This window comes from Cervus elaphus, chromosome 5, assembly GCF_910594005.1.
Source record: "Cervus elaphus chromosome 5, mCerEla1.1, whole genome shotgun sequence".
NCBI classification, from domain to species: Eukaryota; Metazoa; Chordata; class Mammalia; order Artiodactyla; family Cervidae; genus Cervus; species Cervus elaphus.
In genome coordinates, this window is record NC_057819.1 from 124,841,496 (window position 1) to 124,855,339 (window position 13,844).

Genomic DNA, 13,844 nt, shown 5'->3' on the forward strand with positions numbered 1-13,844 from the left:
TTCGCTTCAGAAAAACGCAGAGGGTGAGGTGTGTTTTCCCGAAGGTGAGAGAATATCTGAGAACCCAAGAAGGTTCCCTGGGCGGCTCCACCTTGGGCTGCAAGACCCCCAAGTGTGTAGGATGGGAACTGTTAGCCGCAGCCCAATTGGCCTGAAGAGCCAGTGGATGATGGAGCAGGTCCTGTGGAAGGGGGCGATGTGTCAGGCCCACTTCGGGGCTCTGATGATGGAGTCGATCCGCAGAGGCTGGGAACAGTCGTCTGCGGCAGCTGTAATATTTAGAGAGGCTTGGGGAATCTCAGAGGAGAGAAGACGCTACATGCATATTAAAATGGAAATGGCAATTAACTACCAAAATAAGACATTTTTATAACATTTTTATTGAAGTTTTAATGAACAAATAAAGAAACAGAAATCTGCATGTGCCTTGCGAGCCATATAAAAATGACTAAATCAAGATGAAATGGTAAGAACCAGCAACACCTCAACTTCCTCTGCTTCTTGAGATAAATAAGCAAGTGCACGCAGCTTCACCTGCCGATGAGCACGCACGTGTGCACACACACTTGGCCTTGGCCCCAAGTACAGGAAATGCAGGAAAGGGTGGCAGGGGGGCAGGATGAAAGAGACGGGAAGTCGGGAGGAGGAGAGGAAGGAATCACACCGGACAGAAGCCCCCCTCCCAGCAGGTGGCAGGGCTGTCTGCCCTGCACCACAGGACTGGAGCCCAGAGGACATGTGGGCTCTGGGGGTGGGAGATGGGACCGTGGGGCTTGGAGGGAGGGCCTGGGGACCCCCACAGCCCCGTGTCCTGACGGGGAGTCTTCTAACCGCCTTAGAGATGTCTGATCGGGAAGGAGGTGAACATGTCTGCAGGTGGAAAGCAGAGGGGAAAATCAGCCCGCGTGAGCTGAATGGAGCTGTGGGGTGGCCAAGCCCCTCCCTCCATTACCGTCACGTTGCTGCTGTTCAGTCACTAAGCCGTGGCCGACTCTTTGCAACCCCGTGGACTGCAGCACTCCAGGCCTCCCTGTCCTTCGCCATCTCCCAGGGTTTGCTCAAACTCACGTTCGTTGAGTTGGTGATGCCATCCAACCGCCTCATCGTGGACCACCCCACTGGCAGGTGGGTCAGGGTAGAGGCTGAAAGTGTCACTCGAGGACAAGGAAAGGTGGAGGTGGTCAACTGTGTGGGAAAGACTGCTGTCCGTGGGGGTGGGTCCGGATGGTGGGTTGGGGGAAGGCTGTCAGTCACCCTCTTCTGAACCTTAGGACTCAAATATGGGTCTTTTCTAATTTGGGGAGGTATTCTACCCATTGCCTTCCCTTCACTGAGAAATGAACCCCTCTGACCAAAGGCTGATGTTTTCCCGTGTTCAGTGGGAACAACCCAGACAAGCCGTCTGCTCCCAGTAATTGCTCACAATACACAATACACAAATCGGTTTACAATCATACCTCGATTTTATCACAACTAATTTAAAACTCATTGCCACTCCCCTCCCCCACCCTCAACACACATAATTTAATCTGATTCTTAAACACCCATACACACACACAAGGAATTTGATCCAGAGAAATTTTTCTCAATTAAAATTTGTGATTACATTTCTGAGCTTCCACGGCAGAGTTCTGAGTGGGGCTGTGATATAATTTAACTTCTCCTAAATTGCTGACACCAATAACCCTATAAATTAGCAGATGGTGGAGGGAAATCTCCTGGCTTTTCCCTGTGATTTTGTAATGGTTTGATTTTGTAATAGGGGTTTTGAGTCCAAGCCAGGAACCCCTCCTCTGGCAGTGGTGAGAGCTGTTCCCATTTCATCATCTCTGAAGCTGGTTGCATGGGTTTTAGTTCAGTGAAGGTGCAGAATCAAGAGAACTGTTCACATCCTGGTCCAGCACCCTTGTAGAACCTGGCTGAGGAGGAAGCCCCAGGGCTTGGCACTGGACTGGGCTAGTGAGGTTCAGGTGGCCATCCGACCTGTGCTCCCAGACAGTCTTAGGGTTCTCTGCCAGCTGAGGCTGACCAGCCATTCTCTTAGCTTCCAAGTTCACTGTGGTCATCCTTGTTTTGCTCTTGTTGAATTTTTTTCTTTAATTTGTTTATTGGCAGTGCTTTGTCTCTGCTGCCGCTCGCGGGCTTTCTCTAGTTGCAGTGCATGGGCTTGTCATGGCAGCAGCTTCTCTTGTTGCGTAGCACGGGCTCTAGGCCCTCAGTCTTCAGTAGTTGTGGCACACAAGCTTAGTTGCCCTGAGGCATGTGGGATCTTCCTGGACCAGGGATCAAAGCCGTGTCCTGGCATGGCAAGGCGGATTCTTAACCACTGGACCACCAGGGAAGCTCCTTGTTGAGTTGTTTTAGTATTTACATAGTTCTTAGGGCTTTTGAACGTGTGTCTACATGCCCCTTTGAAATACCCAGTAGCCTTAAATATTTTGCTTTTTTAGCTTAGCATGCTTTAAATGGTTTATCAGTTAAGCTGCATTAAGTTCAGAAAGTCCAAGTCACCTAGGCACTGGCTGCCAACATGAAAAAAAAAAAAGACATAAAAATGATCCGACGAACCAGATGTAGTAGACGTTTGGATGTGGCAGAACTGGTCCTGCTTCAGCCCAGTCTTGTTGGACCAGCCTTGTCTGGATAGAGAGGTTGCTTTTTCCCCCTCTGTCAAAAAATGTCGGCCAGACTATTCAAATATAACTGTCTTGCCTGTGTAGAGTTTATGTGTGTGTGTTAGTCACTCAATTGTGTCTGACTCTTTGCAATCCCGTGGACTATAGCCCCCGGGCTCCTCTGTCCATGGGTTTCTCTAGGCAAGAATACTGGAGTGGGTAGCCATTCCCTTCTCCAGGGGATCTTCCCAAACCCAGGTCCCCTATATTGCAGACAGATTCTTACCATCTGAGCCACGAGGGTGTAGAGTTTAGCACCCAGCAAGGGTTAACTCCTCACCATCAACAAAAATGTGCTCTTTGGAATTTAGGGGGGAGGATGGGGAAAGCTAGGCTTCCCAGGTAGTGCTAGTGGTAAACAATATGCCTGCCAATGCAGGAGACGTAGGAGAGTGGGTTAGTTCCCTGAATTGGGAAGATCTCCTGAAGGAGGGAGTGGCAACCCACTCCAGGTATTCTTACCTGGAGAATCCCATAGACAGAGGAGCCTGGCAGGCTACAGTTCATGGGGCTGCAAAGAGTCGGACATGACAGAGCGACGGAACACGTGGAGTAAGTAGATAGGAGATAAAATACAGGATGCCTAGTTGAGTTTGAATTTCAGATAAACAATGAATAAGTTTTTAATGTAAATATGTCCTATGTAATATTTGGGACATACTTATACAAATAGTTATACTAAAAATAACTTGAAAAAAATTCAAATGTAATTGGGCATCTTGCTTTTCTATTTGCTAAATCTGGCCGCCCTAGCGGGCCGGTACTGTCAATCAGCCAAGCCACCCCTCCCCTCTTGCCCTGGGCCTCTTGGGATCATCTTTAAGAGGTAAATTTAGGGTAAATTAAGTCCACCTAATCTATCAGAGTCTTGATTTCCTCACTCATAAAATAAAGTTGTTGAGAAGATTAAATGATGCGTTGACAGATGCACTCAGACCAGCGCCGCCTGAAAGACACAAACCAGTACATATATTTATAGCCTGCTTGCATTCGCATTTTAGGAGATGTGCACACATGTTTTCCAGAGCAGCAGCTATAGCACCTGGGGAGGATGTGTTTGTGACTGGCTGACCGGGAAGTGTCTGGGGCCTGGGGCCAAGGTGGGGCTGGTCCAGAACGAGAATGTCACTGAGGGGAGAACCTGCTCCCAAGATGTAGTTGCCAAGTTTCTGTTTTGCATGCTCAGGTGAACACTTTAGAAAATAGCAAGAGGCAAGTAGCTGAGGGGGACTCATCTGTGTGCAGTTGGGAGCCCCCTTAGCCAGATGGCAGCTTGGTGAGGAGGGGAGGGGAGCTGCCCCAGGCCTGGGGCTCAGGCCTGGGGGGCCTGGCTGAAAGGGACTTGGGCTGCCCTTGCAACACTTTCTATCTGAGCAGAGAGAACTGACTTTACACTGTGATTCCTGACCAATTTTTACTTTTTTTTAACTTCGGTTTTCTAATTTTTGTCTCTGATCCCATTCCAGGAAACAAACTGATTTTTTCTGAATGGTTGTTCAAACCCGCCGCTATGTCTTTTCACAGTGGCATGAAAATAATAGAAATTTCACCCTTTCAAAGTGGACAAGCATGTGTCCTGTGAGAGGTGCCCCTCAGCAGTGCCCAAGTGGGGTCACCAGGACACTCACCTTGTTCCCGCTCAGTCCATGGATCTGCTAGCATCTCCTGTTTCTAGAAGAATACATCTCTCAGTTTCACACAGAAACATTTGGACCACAGTTGGGGCAGGTCTCTTGTTCAAGTTCTAGCAGAAAGTCAAGAACCAAAGGTGCTTGATTTTCTCCTTCAGTTGGGGTAGAATGCCCCAAAGCTCTATCCCCAAGTTCACACTCAAGTTGAGGGTGGAAGGGAGAAGTTTATAAAGACTCAGTAATGTTTGGAGCTGGGAGCAAGCCAAGATGTCCCACTACAGAAAATCACCTGAATCATGTATTACATAATTTTGTTCTGCCTTCTGTCAGACATTTAGCAGAGATGGAATTTTCCTTGCACTTATAAGAAATGTAATAATAAGAAAACAGTTCATCAATGGACTTGGGGCATATTCAGCTCTTCAGTTCTCATCTTGAGTTGAAATCAGTAGTCCAGGAGCCCATGGCTCCCCAACCAGGAGGACCTGGAAAGCAGCCTTCTCGGCAGTCACTGGGCTCCTGGGTTTCCACATGACCACAGAGCAAGGCGGGTGGGCACCCCAAGCAGAGAGGAAACACTTGCCTGATAAAGTCAACAGGATTCCTGCCTGGGGGTCTGTGAACAGAACTCAGCCCACCTGGCAAACAACATACCTTTCCAAAGGGCTCGAGGCATCTGAAGAATTGCACGCGCTGGTTCAGAGTCCAGCCCCTCCTGTCTTCCCTCCCGGGGCCACTCTGTTACTGGGAAGAGTCAGCTCCAAACCAGGGAGGGGGCACTTCCCTCTGCTGCCCACACATCTCTGCCCCCTACCCCATGTTTCCTGGGTCATTACTCTGTACATCTCCACCTGAAGAATATGCCACGTCCTTCTTGGGATCCTGCTTTAAACCTCGTGGAAGTGTGTGAGGAGGTGGAATCTGTGAAGTGGAATGACCTCATCTGGGGACACAAAGAGGCGAGGCTGGTGGGGAGAGCCTTCATCAAAGGGGCGGGCTGTTAGCAGTAACACCCATTAACAACCGTGCCGCAGGGGAGGGGAGCGGGCCAGTAGGTGACGGTGAACCCGGTGCAATTCTCTATTAAATGAGCTAATTATATCCTTTAATTTTACTTTCGAAGGATCACGGATACCTTGCAAAAATGCAGAGCGTGTCAAGCTACTTTCAGTGCTATGGAACTAAAAATAATGTAACGATTAACAGTGCAATGTGGAAATTAACCCCACGTGAGGGGAGGGAAGGGGACAAGGTTCCTGAACATCATGCCCTTGCTCACCCGTGGGAGAAGTGTCCTGGGGGAGTCCTGTCCTCGCAGGCCAGAAGCAGAGGCGACTGGAATGTGCTTGCTCTGAATTTGCTCTCTGATTTGCTACGTTTCTTTCCCTTGTCTTCCCACGGCCTCCGCACACTGGCCTCTCTTTCCTCTATCCCTGTCTTCCTAAGTCAGTGTAGGTTTCACTGATTCTAACAAATGCCCCTTGTTGGTGCTGGGTGTTCATAATAGGGGAGGCTGTGTGTAGGGACAGAAAGCAAGAGCTATATGGGAAATCTCTGTACCTTCTGCTCAGTTTTGCTGCATGCCTAGAATAGCTCTAAAAATGAAGCTTACTAAACACACACACGGACAATAAGACACCACCTCAAACCCCAGGATTGCAGAGGCAGTGGGTAGATGTAAGGGTCACCGGAGCCAGTAACCCATCAGAAATGCCGAGCAGGAGAGACTGTGTGGTGAAACTAGGTTGGAAAGATAAGATGCCGTTTCCAGGGCAATGCCGCAGACAGGGCATGATGCCCTATCTCTACCAGCTCCCCAGACCTGTGCCTCTGTTGCTCCTCCCATCTGGAAGCTGGAGGCCAAGGCTGCCGGCATGTGTGGTTCCCTCTACACCGATGATGGCGCAGGGACATGTCCCCCAGGGATACGAAATGACTGCACCTGGTCTGTGTGGTGGGGGGATGGATGGGGAGGTGAGAACCATGTGAGATGGGCAGCAGGGGATGTGGCCGGGACCGTGCCTGGCCCTGCAGCCCCCAGTGCCTTGAAGGCATGTGTAAGAGCTGAGCAGGGAACAGGGCTGGGCCTGCGGATTAAAAGATCAGGCTGGCCACCTTGCGAGCATCGTTGGAAGAGGCGAGGGGGAAGCAAAGACTGAAGTCAGGAAACATGCAGCAGCCAGGGCAGGGAGGATGAAGCCTCAGGTGCTGGAGCAACGATGGACCGCACAATGGAACATTTTGGAGGCAGAAGCTGCCAGACTTGCCAGTGAATTGTATGCAGGGGAAGAAGAAGAGGGACCAGGCGAGGCAGACTTTCCATTTGTGGTGACCAGTCAAGTGCCTGGAGGGCTTGTTTACCTGCATGAGGACAGGAGGGAGGGGCAGAAGTTCCTGGACAGTGGGGAGGTCAAGGGTTCTACTTGGGACACGTCACCTTTGAAGCCTGGGGTGGCTTCTGAGGCTTAACTAGAAAGACCACTGGCTCCTTGTGCCAAAATCACCCCTGTGGGACAACAGTGGGAAACTGATGAGATGGGGGTTAGATGGGTTTCAAACGGATGTGTGTGAGGCTGTGGTTTTGACTGGGACAGGAGGTGGCTGAGCACAGCTGTGGGAGAACGCAGAATGAAGGGGACTCTGGGAGATCTGTTCTAGCTTGTCCCAGTTCCTGCTACCATTGCCTTGGGACAAACAGGGCCCGCTCCACACCTGCAGTCACACCCCACACCTGTAGCCATGCAGAGTTCAGGGGTAGGTGGCCTAACATCAGAGCAGCAGAGAGCCCTGTGCCCACGGGGAGCCAAGCAAAACAGATGTGGGCCACCTGACCTCATCAGTCACTTCCCACCACTCTCCTTGCAGGCTACCTGGAGATCATACTAGTGCAAGCTAAGTGGCATGGGGGTGGAGGAGGGGCTCTTCCTAATGCTGCTTCTCTCTGGAGGGGGAAAGGTGAGCTCTGACCTCAAGGGGAGTCTGGTGGAGTGAAGGGTGATGGATATGATCTTCTGGAGTCTCTCCAGTGATAGAGCATCCACCCCCAGCCCTGAGGTCACATGGGCTCCCTGGGCTGGCCTTTCTCCAGATGCATTGCAGGGCAGAGTAGCAGATTTCCACCAGAGGGAAATGAGCTCACAGGCAAAATAATAAGACATTTGAGAAGCACATGCATTTAAAAAAAAAAAAAAAGGAAAACAAACTGTGTTATAGATTATTCCAGTTTCCATCAGGAGCAGACATACTAGAACAGAGAGACCAATTTTAAAATTCAGCTTCATAAGCATACTAAAAGAGAGAGGAAACATTATAAGCAAAGTGAAACAAGAACAAGAAAATAAATAAAGTGACCAAGCAGAAATGTTAAGTCTTGAAATGTATTAGTTAAAATAAAGAGCAGTGCAAGGGATAAATACTAAATACAGCTGAAGAATGAACTGGTGAATTGAAGGAGAAGTTTGATATATCTGCTCAGGAAAAAAAAAAAAATAAGAAAAGTACAAAGAAAATGCTTTTTAAAAGCTGTAACCCAAGAAAGAAAGAAGCTAAAGTACTAACATCTGAGTAATAGAAGTCGCACCAAAAAAAAGAAAAAGAAAAATTTAGCAGAGGATATATTTGAGGAAAACGTGAAGATAAAATCTCTGAGATTAAAAACAATGGATGAATAGTCCCAGATTGAAAAGGTCTTATTATATTGCCAAAATAGAAAGATAAGGGGGGGGGGAATCAAATCTACACACTTACAGTGAAATATAAGACTAAAAAAGATAAAGTTCTGAAAATTTCCAGAGGAAGAAACAATCACATACAAAGAACCAGAGTCATAGGGATTTCAGGATTTTCAACAGCAACACCAGATAAAAGAAGACAATAGGGTGATATTTTCAAAGTACAGAAGAAAAAGAACTTAGAACATAGTCTTTTATGTGCAGCCAAATTGTCATTCAAATGTGAAATCATAACAAAATTTCCCATTACACATTGTCCAAGATAGTGCAATAAATGAAGAAAAAGAAACTAGAGCTATATAAGCGTTAGAAAGGAAGGAGAAATTGTTATTATTTTCAGATGGTATGATTGTTTACATAGAAAACCTTAGACATTGGGGAGCTCAGCAAGTTGGCTGACATAAAATTAGTATACAAAAATAAGTTATATTCTATATACCAGCAGCAAAAGAAACCCCAAAAAAGTTAAGGAGAAAATATCACTTATAATAGTATTAGAAAATGTCAATGGAATTTATAAATAAAAATAAGTTTATTTTTATTAAAAAATAAATTTTTAAATGTTTAAGACATGCAGGTTAAAATTACAAACCTTTACTAAGTATAAGTAAAGGAGCTCTAATAAAGGAAAGAAAGATTTTATATCATTAAAATATCATTTTCCCCATATTGATCTATACTGACTATAGCCAAAGCAATTCTGGTCAATATCCAAACAGAGCTTTTCATAGAACTTGACAAGATGATTATATAGCAAAGTAAGGGACCAAGAATAGCCAGTAAGTACCCTTCTAAAGAGAAGAGCACAGGGTGGGTACTTTCCCTACCAGGTATCAAGGATCATTACTGTACAAAATTATAGTAATTAATACTATGTGAGGTTGTCACAAAGATTGACCAATTCCCCAAACTCCCAGAAATAGATGCATGGAATTGGTTTATGATAGGCATAGCATTTCAAATCACTGGCTAAAGAAAGGGGTATTTAATGAGATGAGTTGGAAAAAAAAACAGTGTCATTACACTATAAAAATTATGAGACTGGATCCCTACCTCACATCATATTTTGAAAATCAACTCAGGTTAAATAAAGAAATTAAATGTCAAAAATCTAGAGGAATATACAGGTGGATCTTGGGTTAGGTTAGGGGAAAAGGTCTTAAACAAGACACAAGAAGTGAATATAAAAAAAGACTGACAGATTTGAGTATGTTAAAAACAGGGGGGGAATTAAGAGCTTTTAAAAATCAATATATTTTTAAAAGTCAATATATTGAGTAGTTTTTAAAAAGTGAAAGTAACAGTTACAAGTTAGAAGAAAATATTCGCTGTCCGTATAACTGACAAAAGATTAGTATCAAGAACATTCAAAGAACCAATACAAATCATTCCCTTAGAGAAAAAGGCAGAAGACAATAATTTTATACAAAAGGAAATATATGACAACCAGCGTGAGTGCAAGCTAAGTTGCTTCAGTCGCGTCCAACTCTTTGCGACCCTATGGACTGTAGCCTGCCAGGCTCCTCTGTCCATGGGATTTTCCAGGCAAGAATACTGGAGTGGGCTGCCGGCCCTCCTCCAGATCTTCCCTACCCCGGGATCGAACCTGCATCTCTTAGGTCTGCTGCATTAGCAGGAGGGCTCTTTACTGCCAGCACCACCCGGGAAACCCAGTACAACCAGCATCATGTCTCAAAACCAAAAGTAGAAATTGTTCCAGAAGGAGAGTGGGGGTGGGTCAAATAGTATCTGAGGACAGCAAATGACCATGACATCAACATTTCACAATCAGGATGTCAAGGTGACTTTGGCGAGAGTGTTTTGATGGAGTGAATCGTGAGGACAGAAGTCAGATTGGAGTGGGTTGAAGAGTTGAATGGAAGGTGATAAAGTGGATAAATCCTGTGTAGACAAATCACTGGGACACTGGGCTAAGGAGGAGAATAGACAGAGGGCAGCAACTCCAAAAGATGAGGGCGGGGAGTTGATGGATTCTTAGTCATCCTTGCTTTATTGATGCTTTGAGACAGGAGTCGCTGGAGCTTGTTTGAAAGGTGCTGGGTGTGGTAGACCCTTCTAAGCATACACCCACTGGCACTTGGGTTGTTTTTCATTTACCCAGACTCAAACCAGCCAGTTGAGAATACCTGATTCTGGGAAAGATTGAAGGTAAGAGGAGAAGGGGACGACGGAGGATGAGATGGTTGGATAGCATCACTGACTCAATGGACATGAGTAATCTCTGGGAGCTGGTGATGGACAGGGAGGCCTGGCATGCTGCAGTCCATGGGGTCACAAAAAGTCAGACACGACTGAGCGACTGAACTGAACTGAACTGAACTGAAGATTGTAAGACTCAAGGAATTTTTTTTTAATGCTTGTGCATTTCTCCACTAAGCTCTGAGCTCTGGAAATCTGGAGGAGGGGCTGCTGGTCTCAGGACCCTGAGCATGGCGTTCCGATGGGCCTGAGCTTCCTCATTTTGTGCCCGCACCTCTGAAGTGGACCGCAGAGCTCTCTAAACTAATTTTTTAAAACTTCTTGGAGGTTTGATTTGCCATTTATATTGTTTTCTTTCTCTATAGAAATGAATCGGTCAGGGGCATCTTCCAGCATCTCACACCACCACCCAAAATGAGAGGAGGAGGATCAGTTCCTTGGTCCTGCTCAGAGCACCAACACTGGAAAACTTACCACTAGCTAGCAATGCAGGCTCTGTGTCCAGATCCTCTCTACTTTCTCTTCTGTGTGACTGTTCCGAGCCTCAGCTTCCTCATCTGTGAGATGGGTTGATGATGTCTATTTTGTGGGGTCATGGGGCTGATTACTGCCTGGCATATGTATAGCCCAAACCCTACAAAAGTCAACCTATATTATCCACATGCATCCAGTCCAGTGAGCCTGGATCCTGTGGAGAAACCAAGGATGGAAGCAGACATCCTTGGTCTAATGGTGATTTTGTCCAAGAAGCTAAGGCACATTTTCTTCCTCCAGTTTCCAAGAACCACTAAACTTCTGTGCTCTTGGTGAGGTTGACCATAGTCTAGTCTCCCTTAATTAAGAGATGGCCAGGCTAGGGCTTTGCCAAAAGACAAGCTGTAGTGAATCACCAGTATCTGGCTGGGTTTTTATTGATCGAAGTCTTCTAAACCACTTTCTTGATTTCTGGAGAGAAAGAAAAAGACAAACTTGGCACCATTTAATGTGAAATACAGCATTACCTTGCCAGATTCTTTTTTCCTTCTTTTCTTCCTCACTCCCTCTTTCTTCCTTCTTTCTTTCCTTCCTCATGATGAAACTTGAAAAGTCATGTAAAGTAATTCACATTTTACATGCACTGAGAGATATTACTGGAGAATTACTATGCCAGTCCTGTTGTAAAGTGGATATTTTCACCCCAGTGTTCATTGCGGGCTTTCCTGGTGGCTCAGTGGTAAAGAATCCAACTGCCAATGCAGGAGACATGAGTTCGATCCCTGGGTGGTGAAGAAATGGCAACCCGTGCCCGTATTCTTGCCTCGGAAACCCCATGAACCAGGAGCCTGGTGGGCTACAGCCCATGCTGTCGCAAGGAGTCGGACGCGGTTTAACAACTAAACAGCAATAAGGATTCTTTATTGTCAATGTGCATCTTCCTGTTTGGAGTTTGCTTAAAGCCACGTTTACTTTTTTTCTTTAAACATACTGAGATTGTTTTCTCTGTGACTCTCATCGGGACTTTGGACTACACACCCCTGTCCCCAGCGCCTTACACATGAATTTGGGTTGGCGTTCCTGTGGTTCCTCTGGGGAGGGCTCTGGTCCTTTATCCATAAAACTGAGAAGTCCCTCTTTCCTCAGCATATGCTTTGGAGGAGCTTCACGCAGGCTGAAGGGTGGGATTCCCAGGGTGTTTTTCCTCCAGCCCAGGACTTCAGTTCTTGCCCCTCCTGCTCAACATATTACCTTTCTCAGCAAGTGAAGGTTCCAGCATTTCATCAGAACAGAAAAGAACCTGACTTGGACCAACATCCACCAGCCAAAAGAGAAAAGAACAACAAATGCCCAACAAAATACAAATAAATTTCTCTAAAAGTGCAGTCGTTGGGAAAAAGAAAAGGCAGTTCGTCAGCTTGACATCAGAGGAGCTGCAGTCACCCTGACAAGCCGCAAAGGCTAATGTTTTATTCACCAAGCCTGAAAAATAACTTCCCAACGAGGGCCCCATAAATAAACCAGTGTGATGAATATTACACGAAATAAAAACTGATAAAGCAAGAGCCCTAAACACGAGCCGCACGACGGGGTTAGGAAGTGTGCGGTTTTCATCACCTCTAATGCCAGGTGACAGGTTTGGCAAAGCTGCCTGCTAGCCAGGACCCCGGAGGAGGGGGCCGACCACTGAGGACACCCTCTTGCCCCAGCTCCCAGGGAGGCCAGAGGTAAAATTTTCCAAATGGATTCCATTTCTCTCATCTCTTTTCGTGTTAGGATGTCACCTGCATCCACTGATAGAGATATTTCCATACATTAGGAGCCACTGGCTGCAAATCGTTTTTCCTATGGCCCTGGCTATGGATTTTCAGAAAGCATGGCTCATGAGAGCAGACAGGTGCCCCCCACCCCGACCCCCGCCACGACTCTTCTCCCTGTTAAGACTATTATGCAAAGAACCCGGAACCCGGAGAGGGCTCTGTCGCCGATGCACTGAGGAACAGGAGCTGCTTCTCTGGCTGAAAAATGGATCCTTGATGTTCTGTGTGCACAGCTCGTGGGCCCGCAGGACAGGCAGTGAGGGCAGGGCGGAGGGGATTGTCCACACCAGCTCCTGACTCTGCTCCCTGACGCTTTGCTCCAATCTCCGGATGCCCAGGGATGACGCCTCCTAAGTCACGTTAGTTACACCTGATGAGGGCAGAACTTGGAGACAGAGTTATTTGTGATGGGAAGGCGTGGAGGGGGGGGTCTCACTGCTGAAAGCAGGAGGAGGTTAAAAAAAAAGGAAGCTGCAAAAAAAAAAGTAGGCTGCAAATATATAAACTTTTTTATTTGGACATTTCTGTGCATGTACCCATATGCACACACTGGCACAAGCAAATACCTGTGTGTAATTGTGTACGGGCCCATAGATGCATGTGTACACATGCCTATGAACATGACTCTGCACACACCCACACGTGAACTTGTGTGAATGGCTGTGCCCACCCAGCCACCCATGTACATGTGTGTGCACACCTTCCTCGTCAAGTTAATAAATGCACACCCACAAATACACAGAGGTGCGTTTAACCCTTTCTTCAAATACCTTTTTTTTGGGGGGAACCAACTGCCAGAACCCAGAGGCTGTAATTGTGCCAGTTTGTGTCCAGAGCTTGACTTCTGGGTATGACTATCTCCCTGTGACTCAAAACTGAACTCAATGCCTCTCCATCCTGAAAAGGTTTAAAGCAGGAAATTGTGGTGTTTAGGGCATCTTTTTCCCATTTAAATATCGCAGTTGTTTATAAATACACCCTTTTCCAGTCCTCTCCAACATGCTGACTCTGAGAAATTTGCTTTCATGGTTAGCAATAGAATCCAGATGTTCGGTACAGATGTTTTCATCTTTTTCTTTTCCTTATTTTTTTTTTTTTTGTTCATCTCATAAATTCAGGCCGTCATGGAAAACTGCAAGCTTTTCTGTCTCCTGGCTTCTGAGTGCCAGGCCTGTGTTGGGAAGCCCCAGTGACTATGTGCTCATCATCTTGTGGGTTCCCTCTGATCACCCAGGAGAGGTCACTTCTCAGATGTGCCAGGACATGCTGTGAAGTCACCCTACCCCGTGTAGC

General features: G+C 46.6%; 1 protein-coding gene and 1 long non-coding RNA gene across 5 annotated transcripts in view; one reads left to right on the forward strand and one right to left on the reverse strand.

Moving 5' to 3' along the window:
• Positions 1-13,844, forward strand: part of RBFOX3 (RNA binding fox-1 homolog 3) — a 429,808-nt gene that overhangs the window by 196,024 nt on the left and 219,940 nt on the right. The gene's annotated exons all lie outside the window — the stretch shown is intronic.
• LOC122695436 lies at positions 361-5,211 on the reverse strand. The gene is made up of 2 exons (XR_006341372.1): positions 4,961-5,211; positions 361-3,621 (listed from the first exon to the last, which is right to left on the reverse strand). It is a non-coding gene; the product is annotated as an uncharacterized LOC122695436 (long non-coding RNA).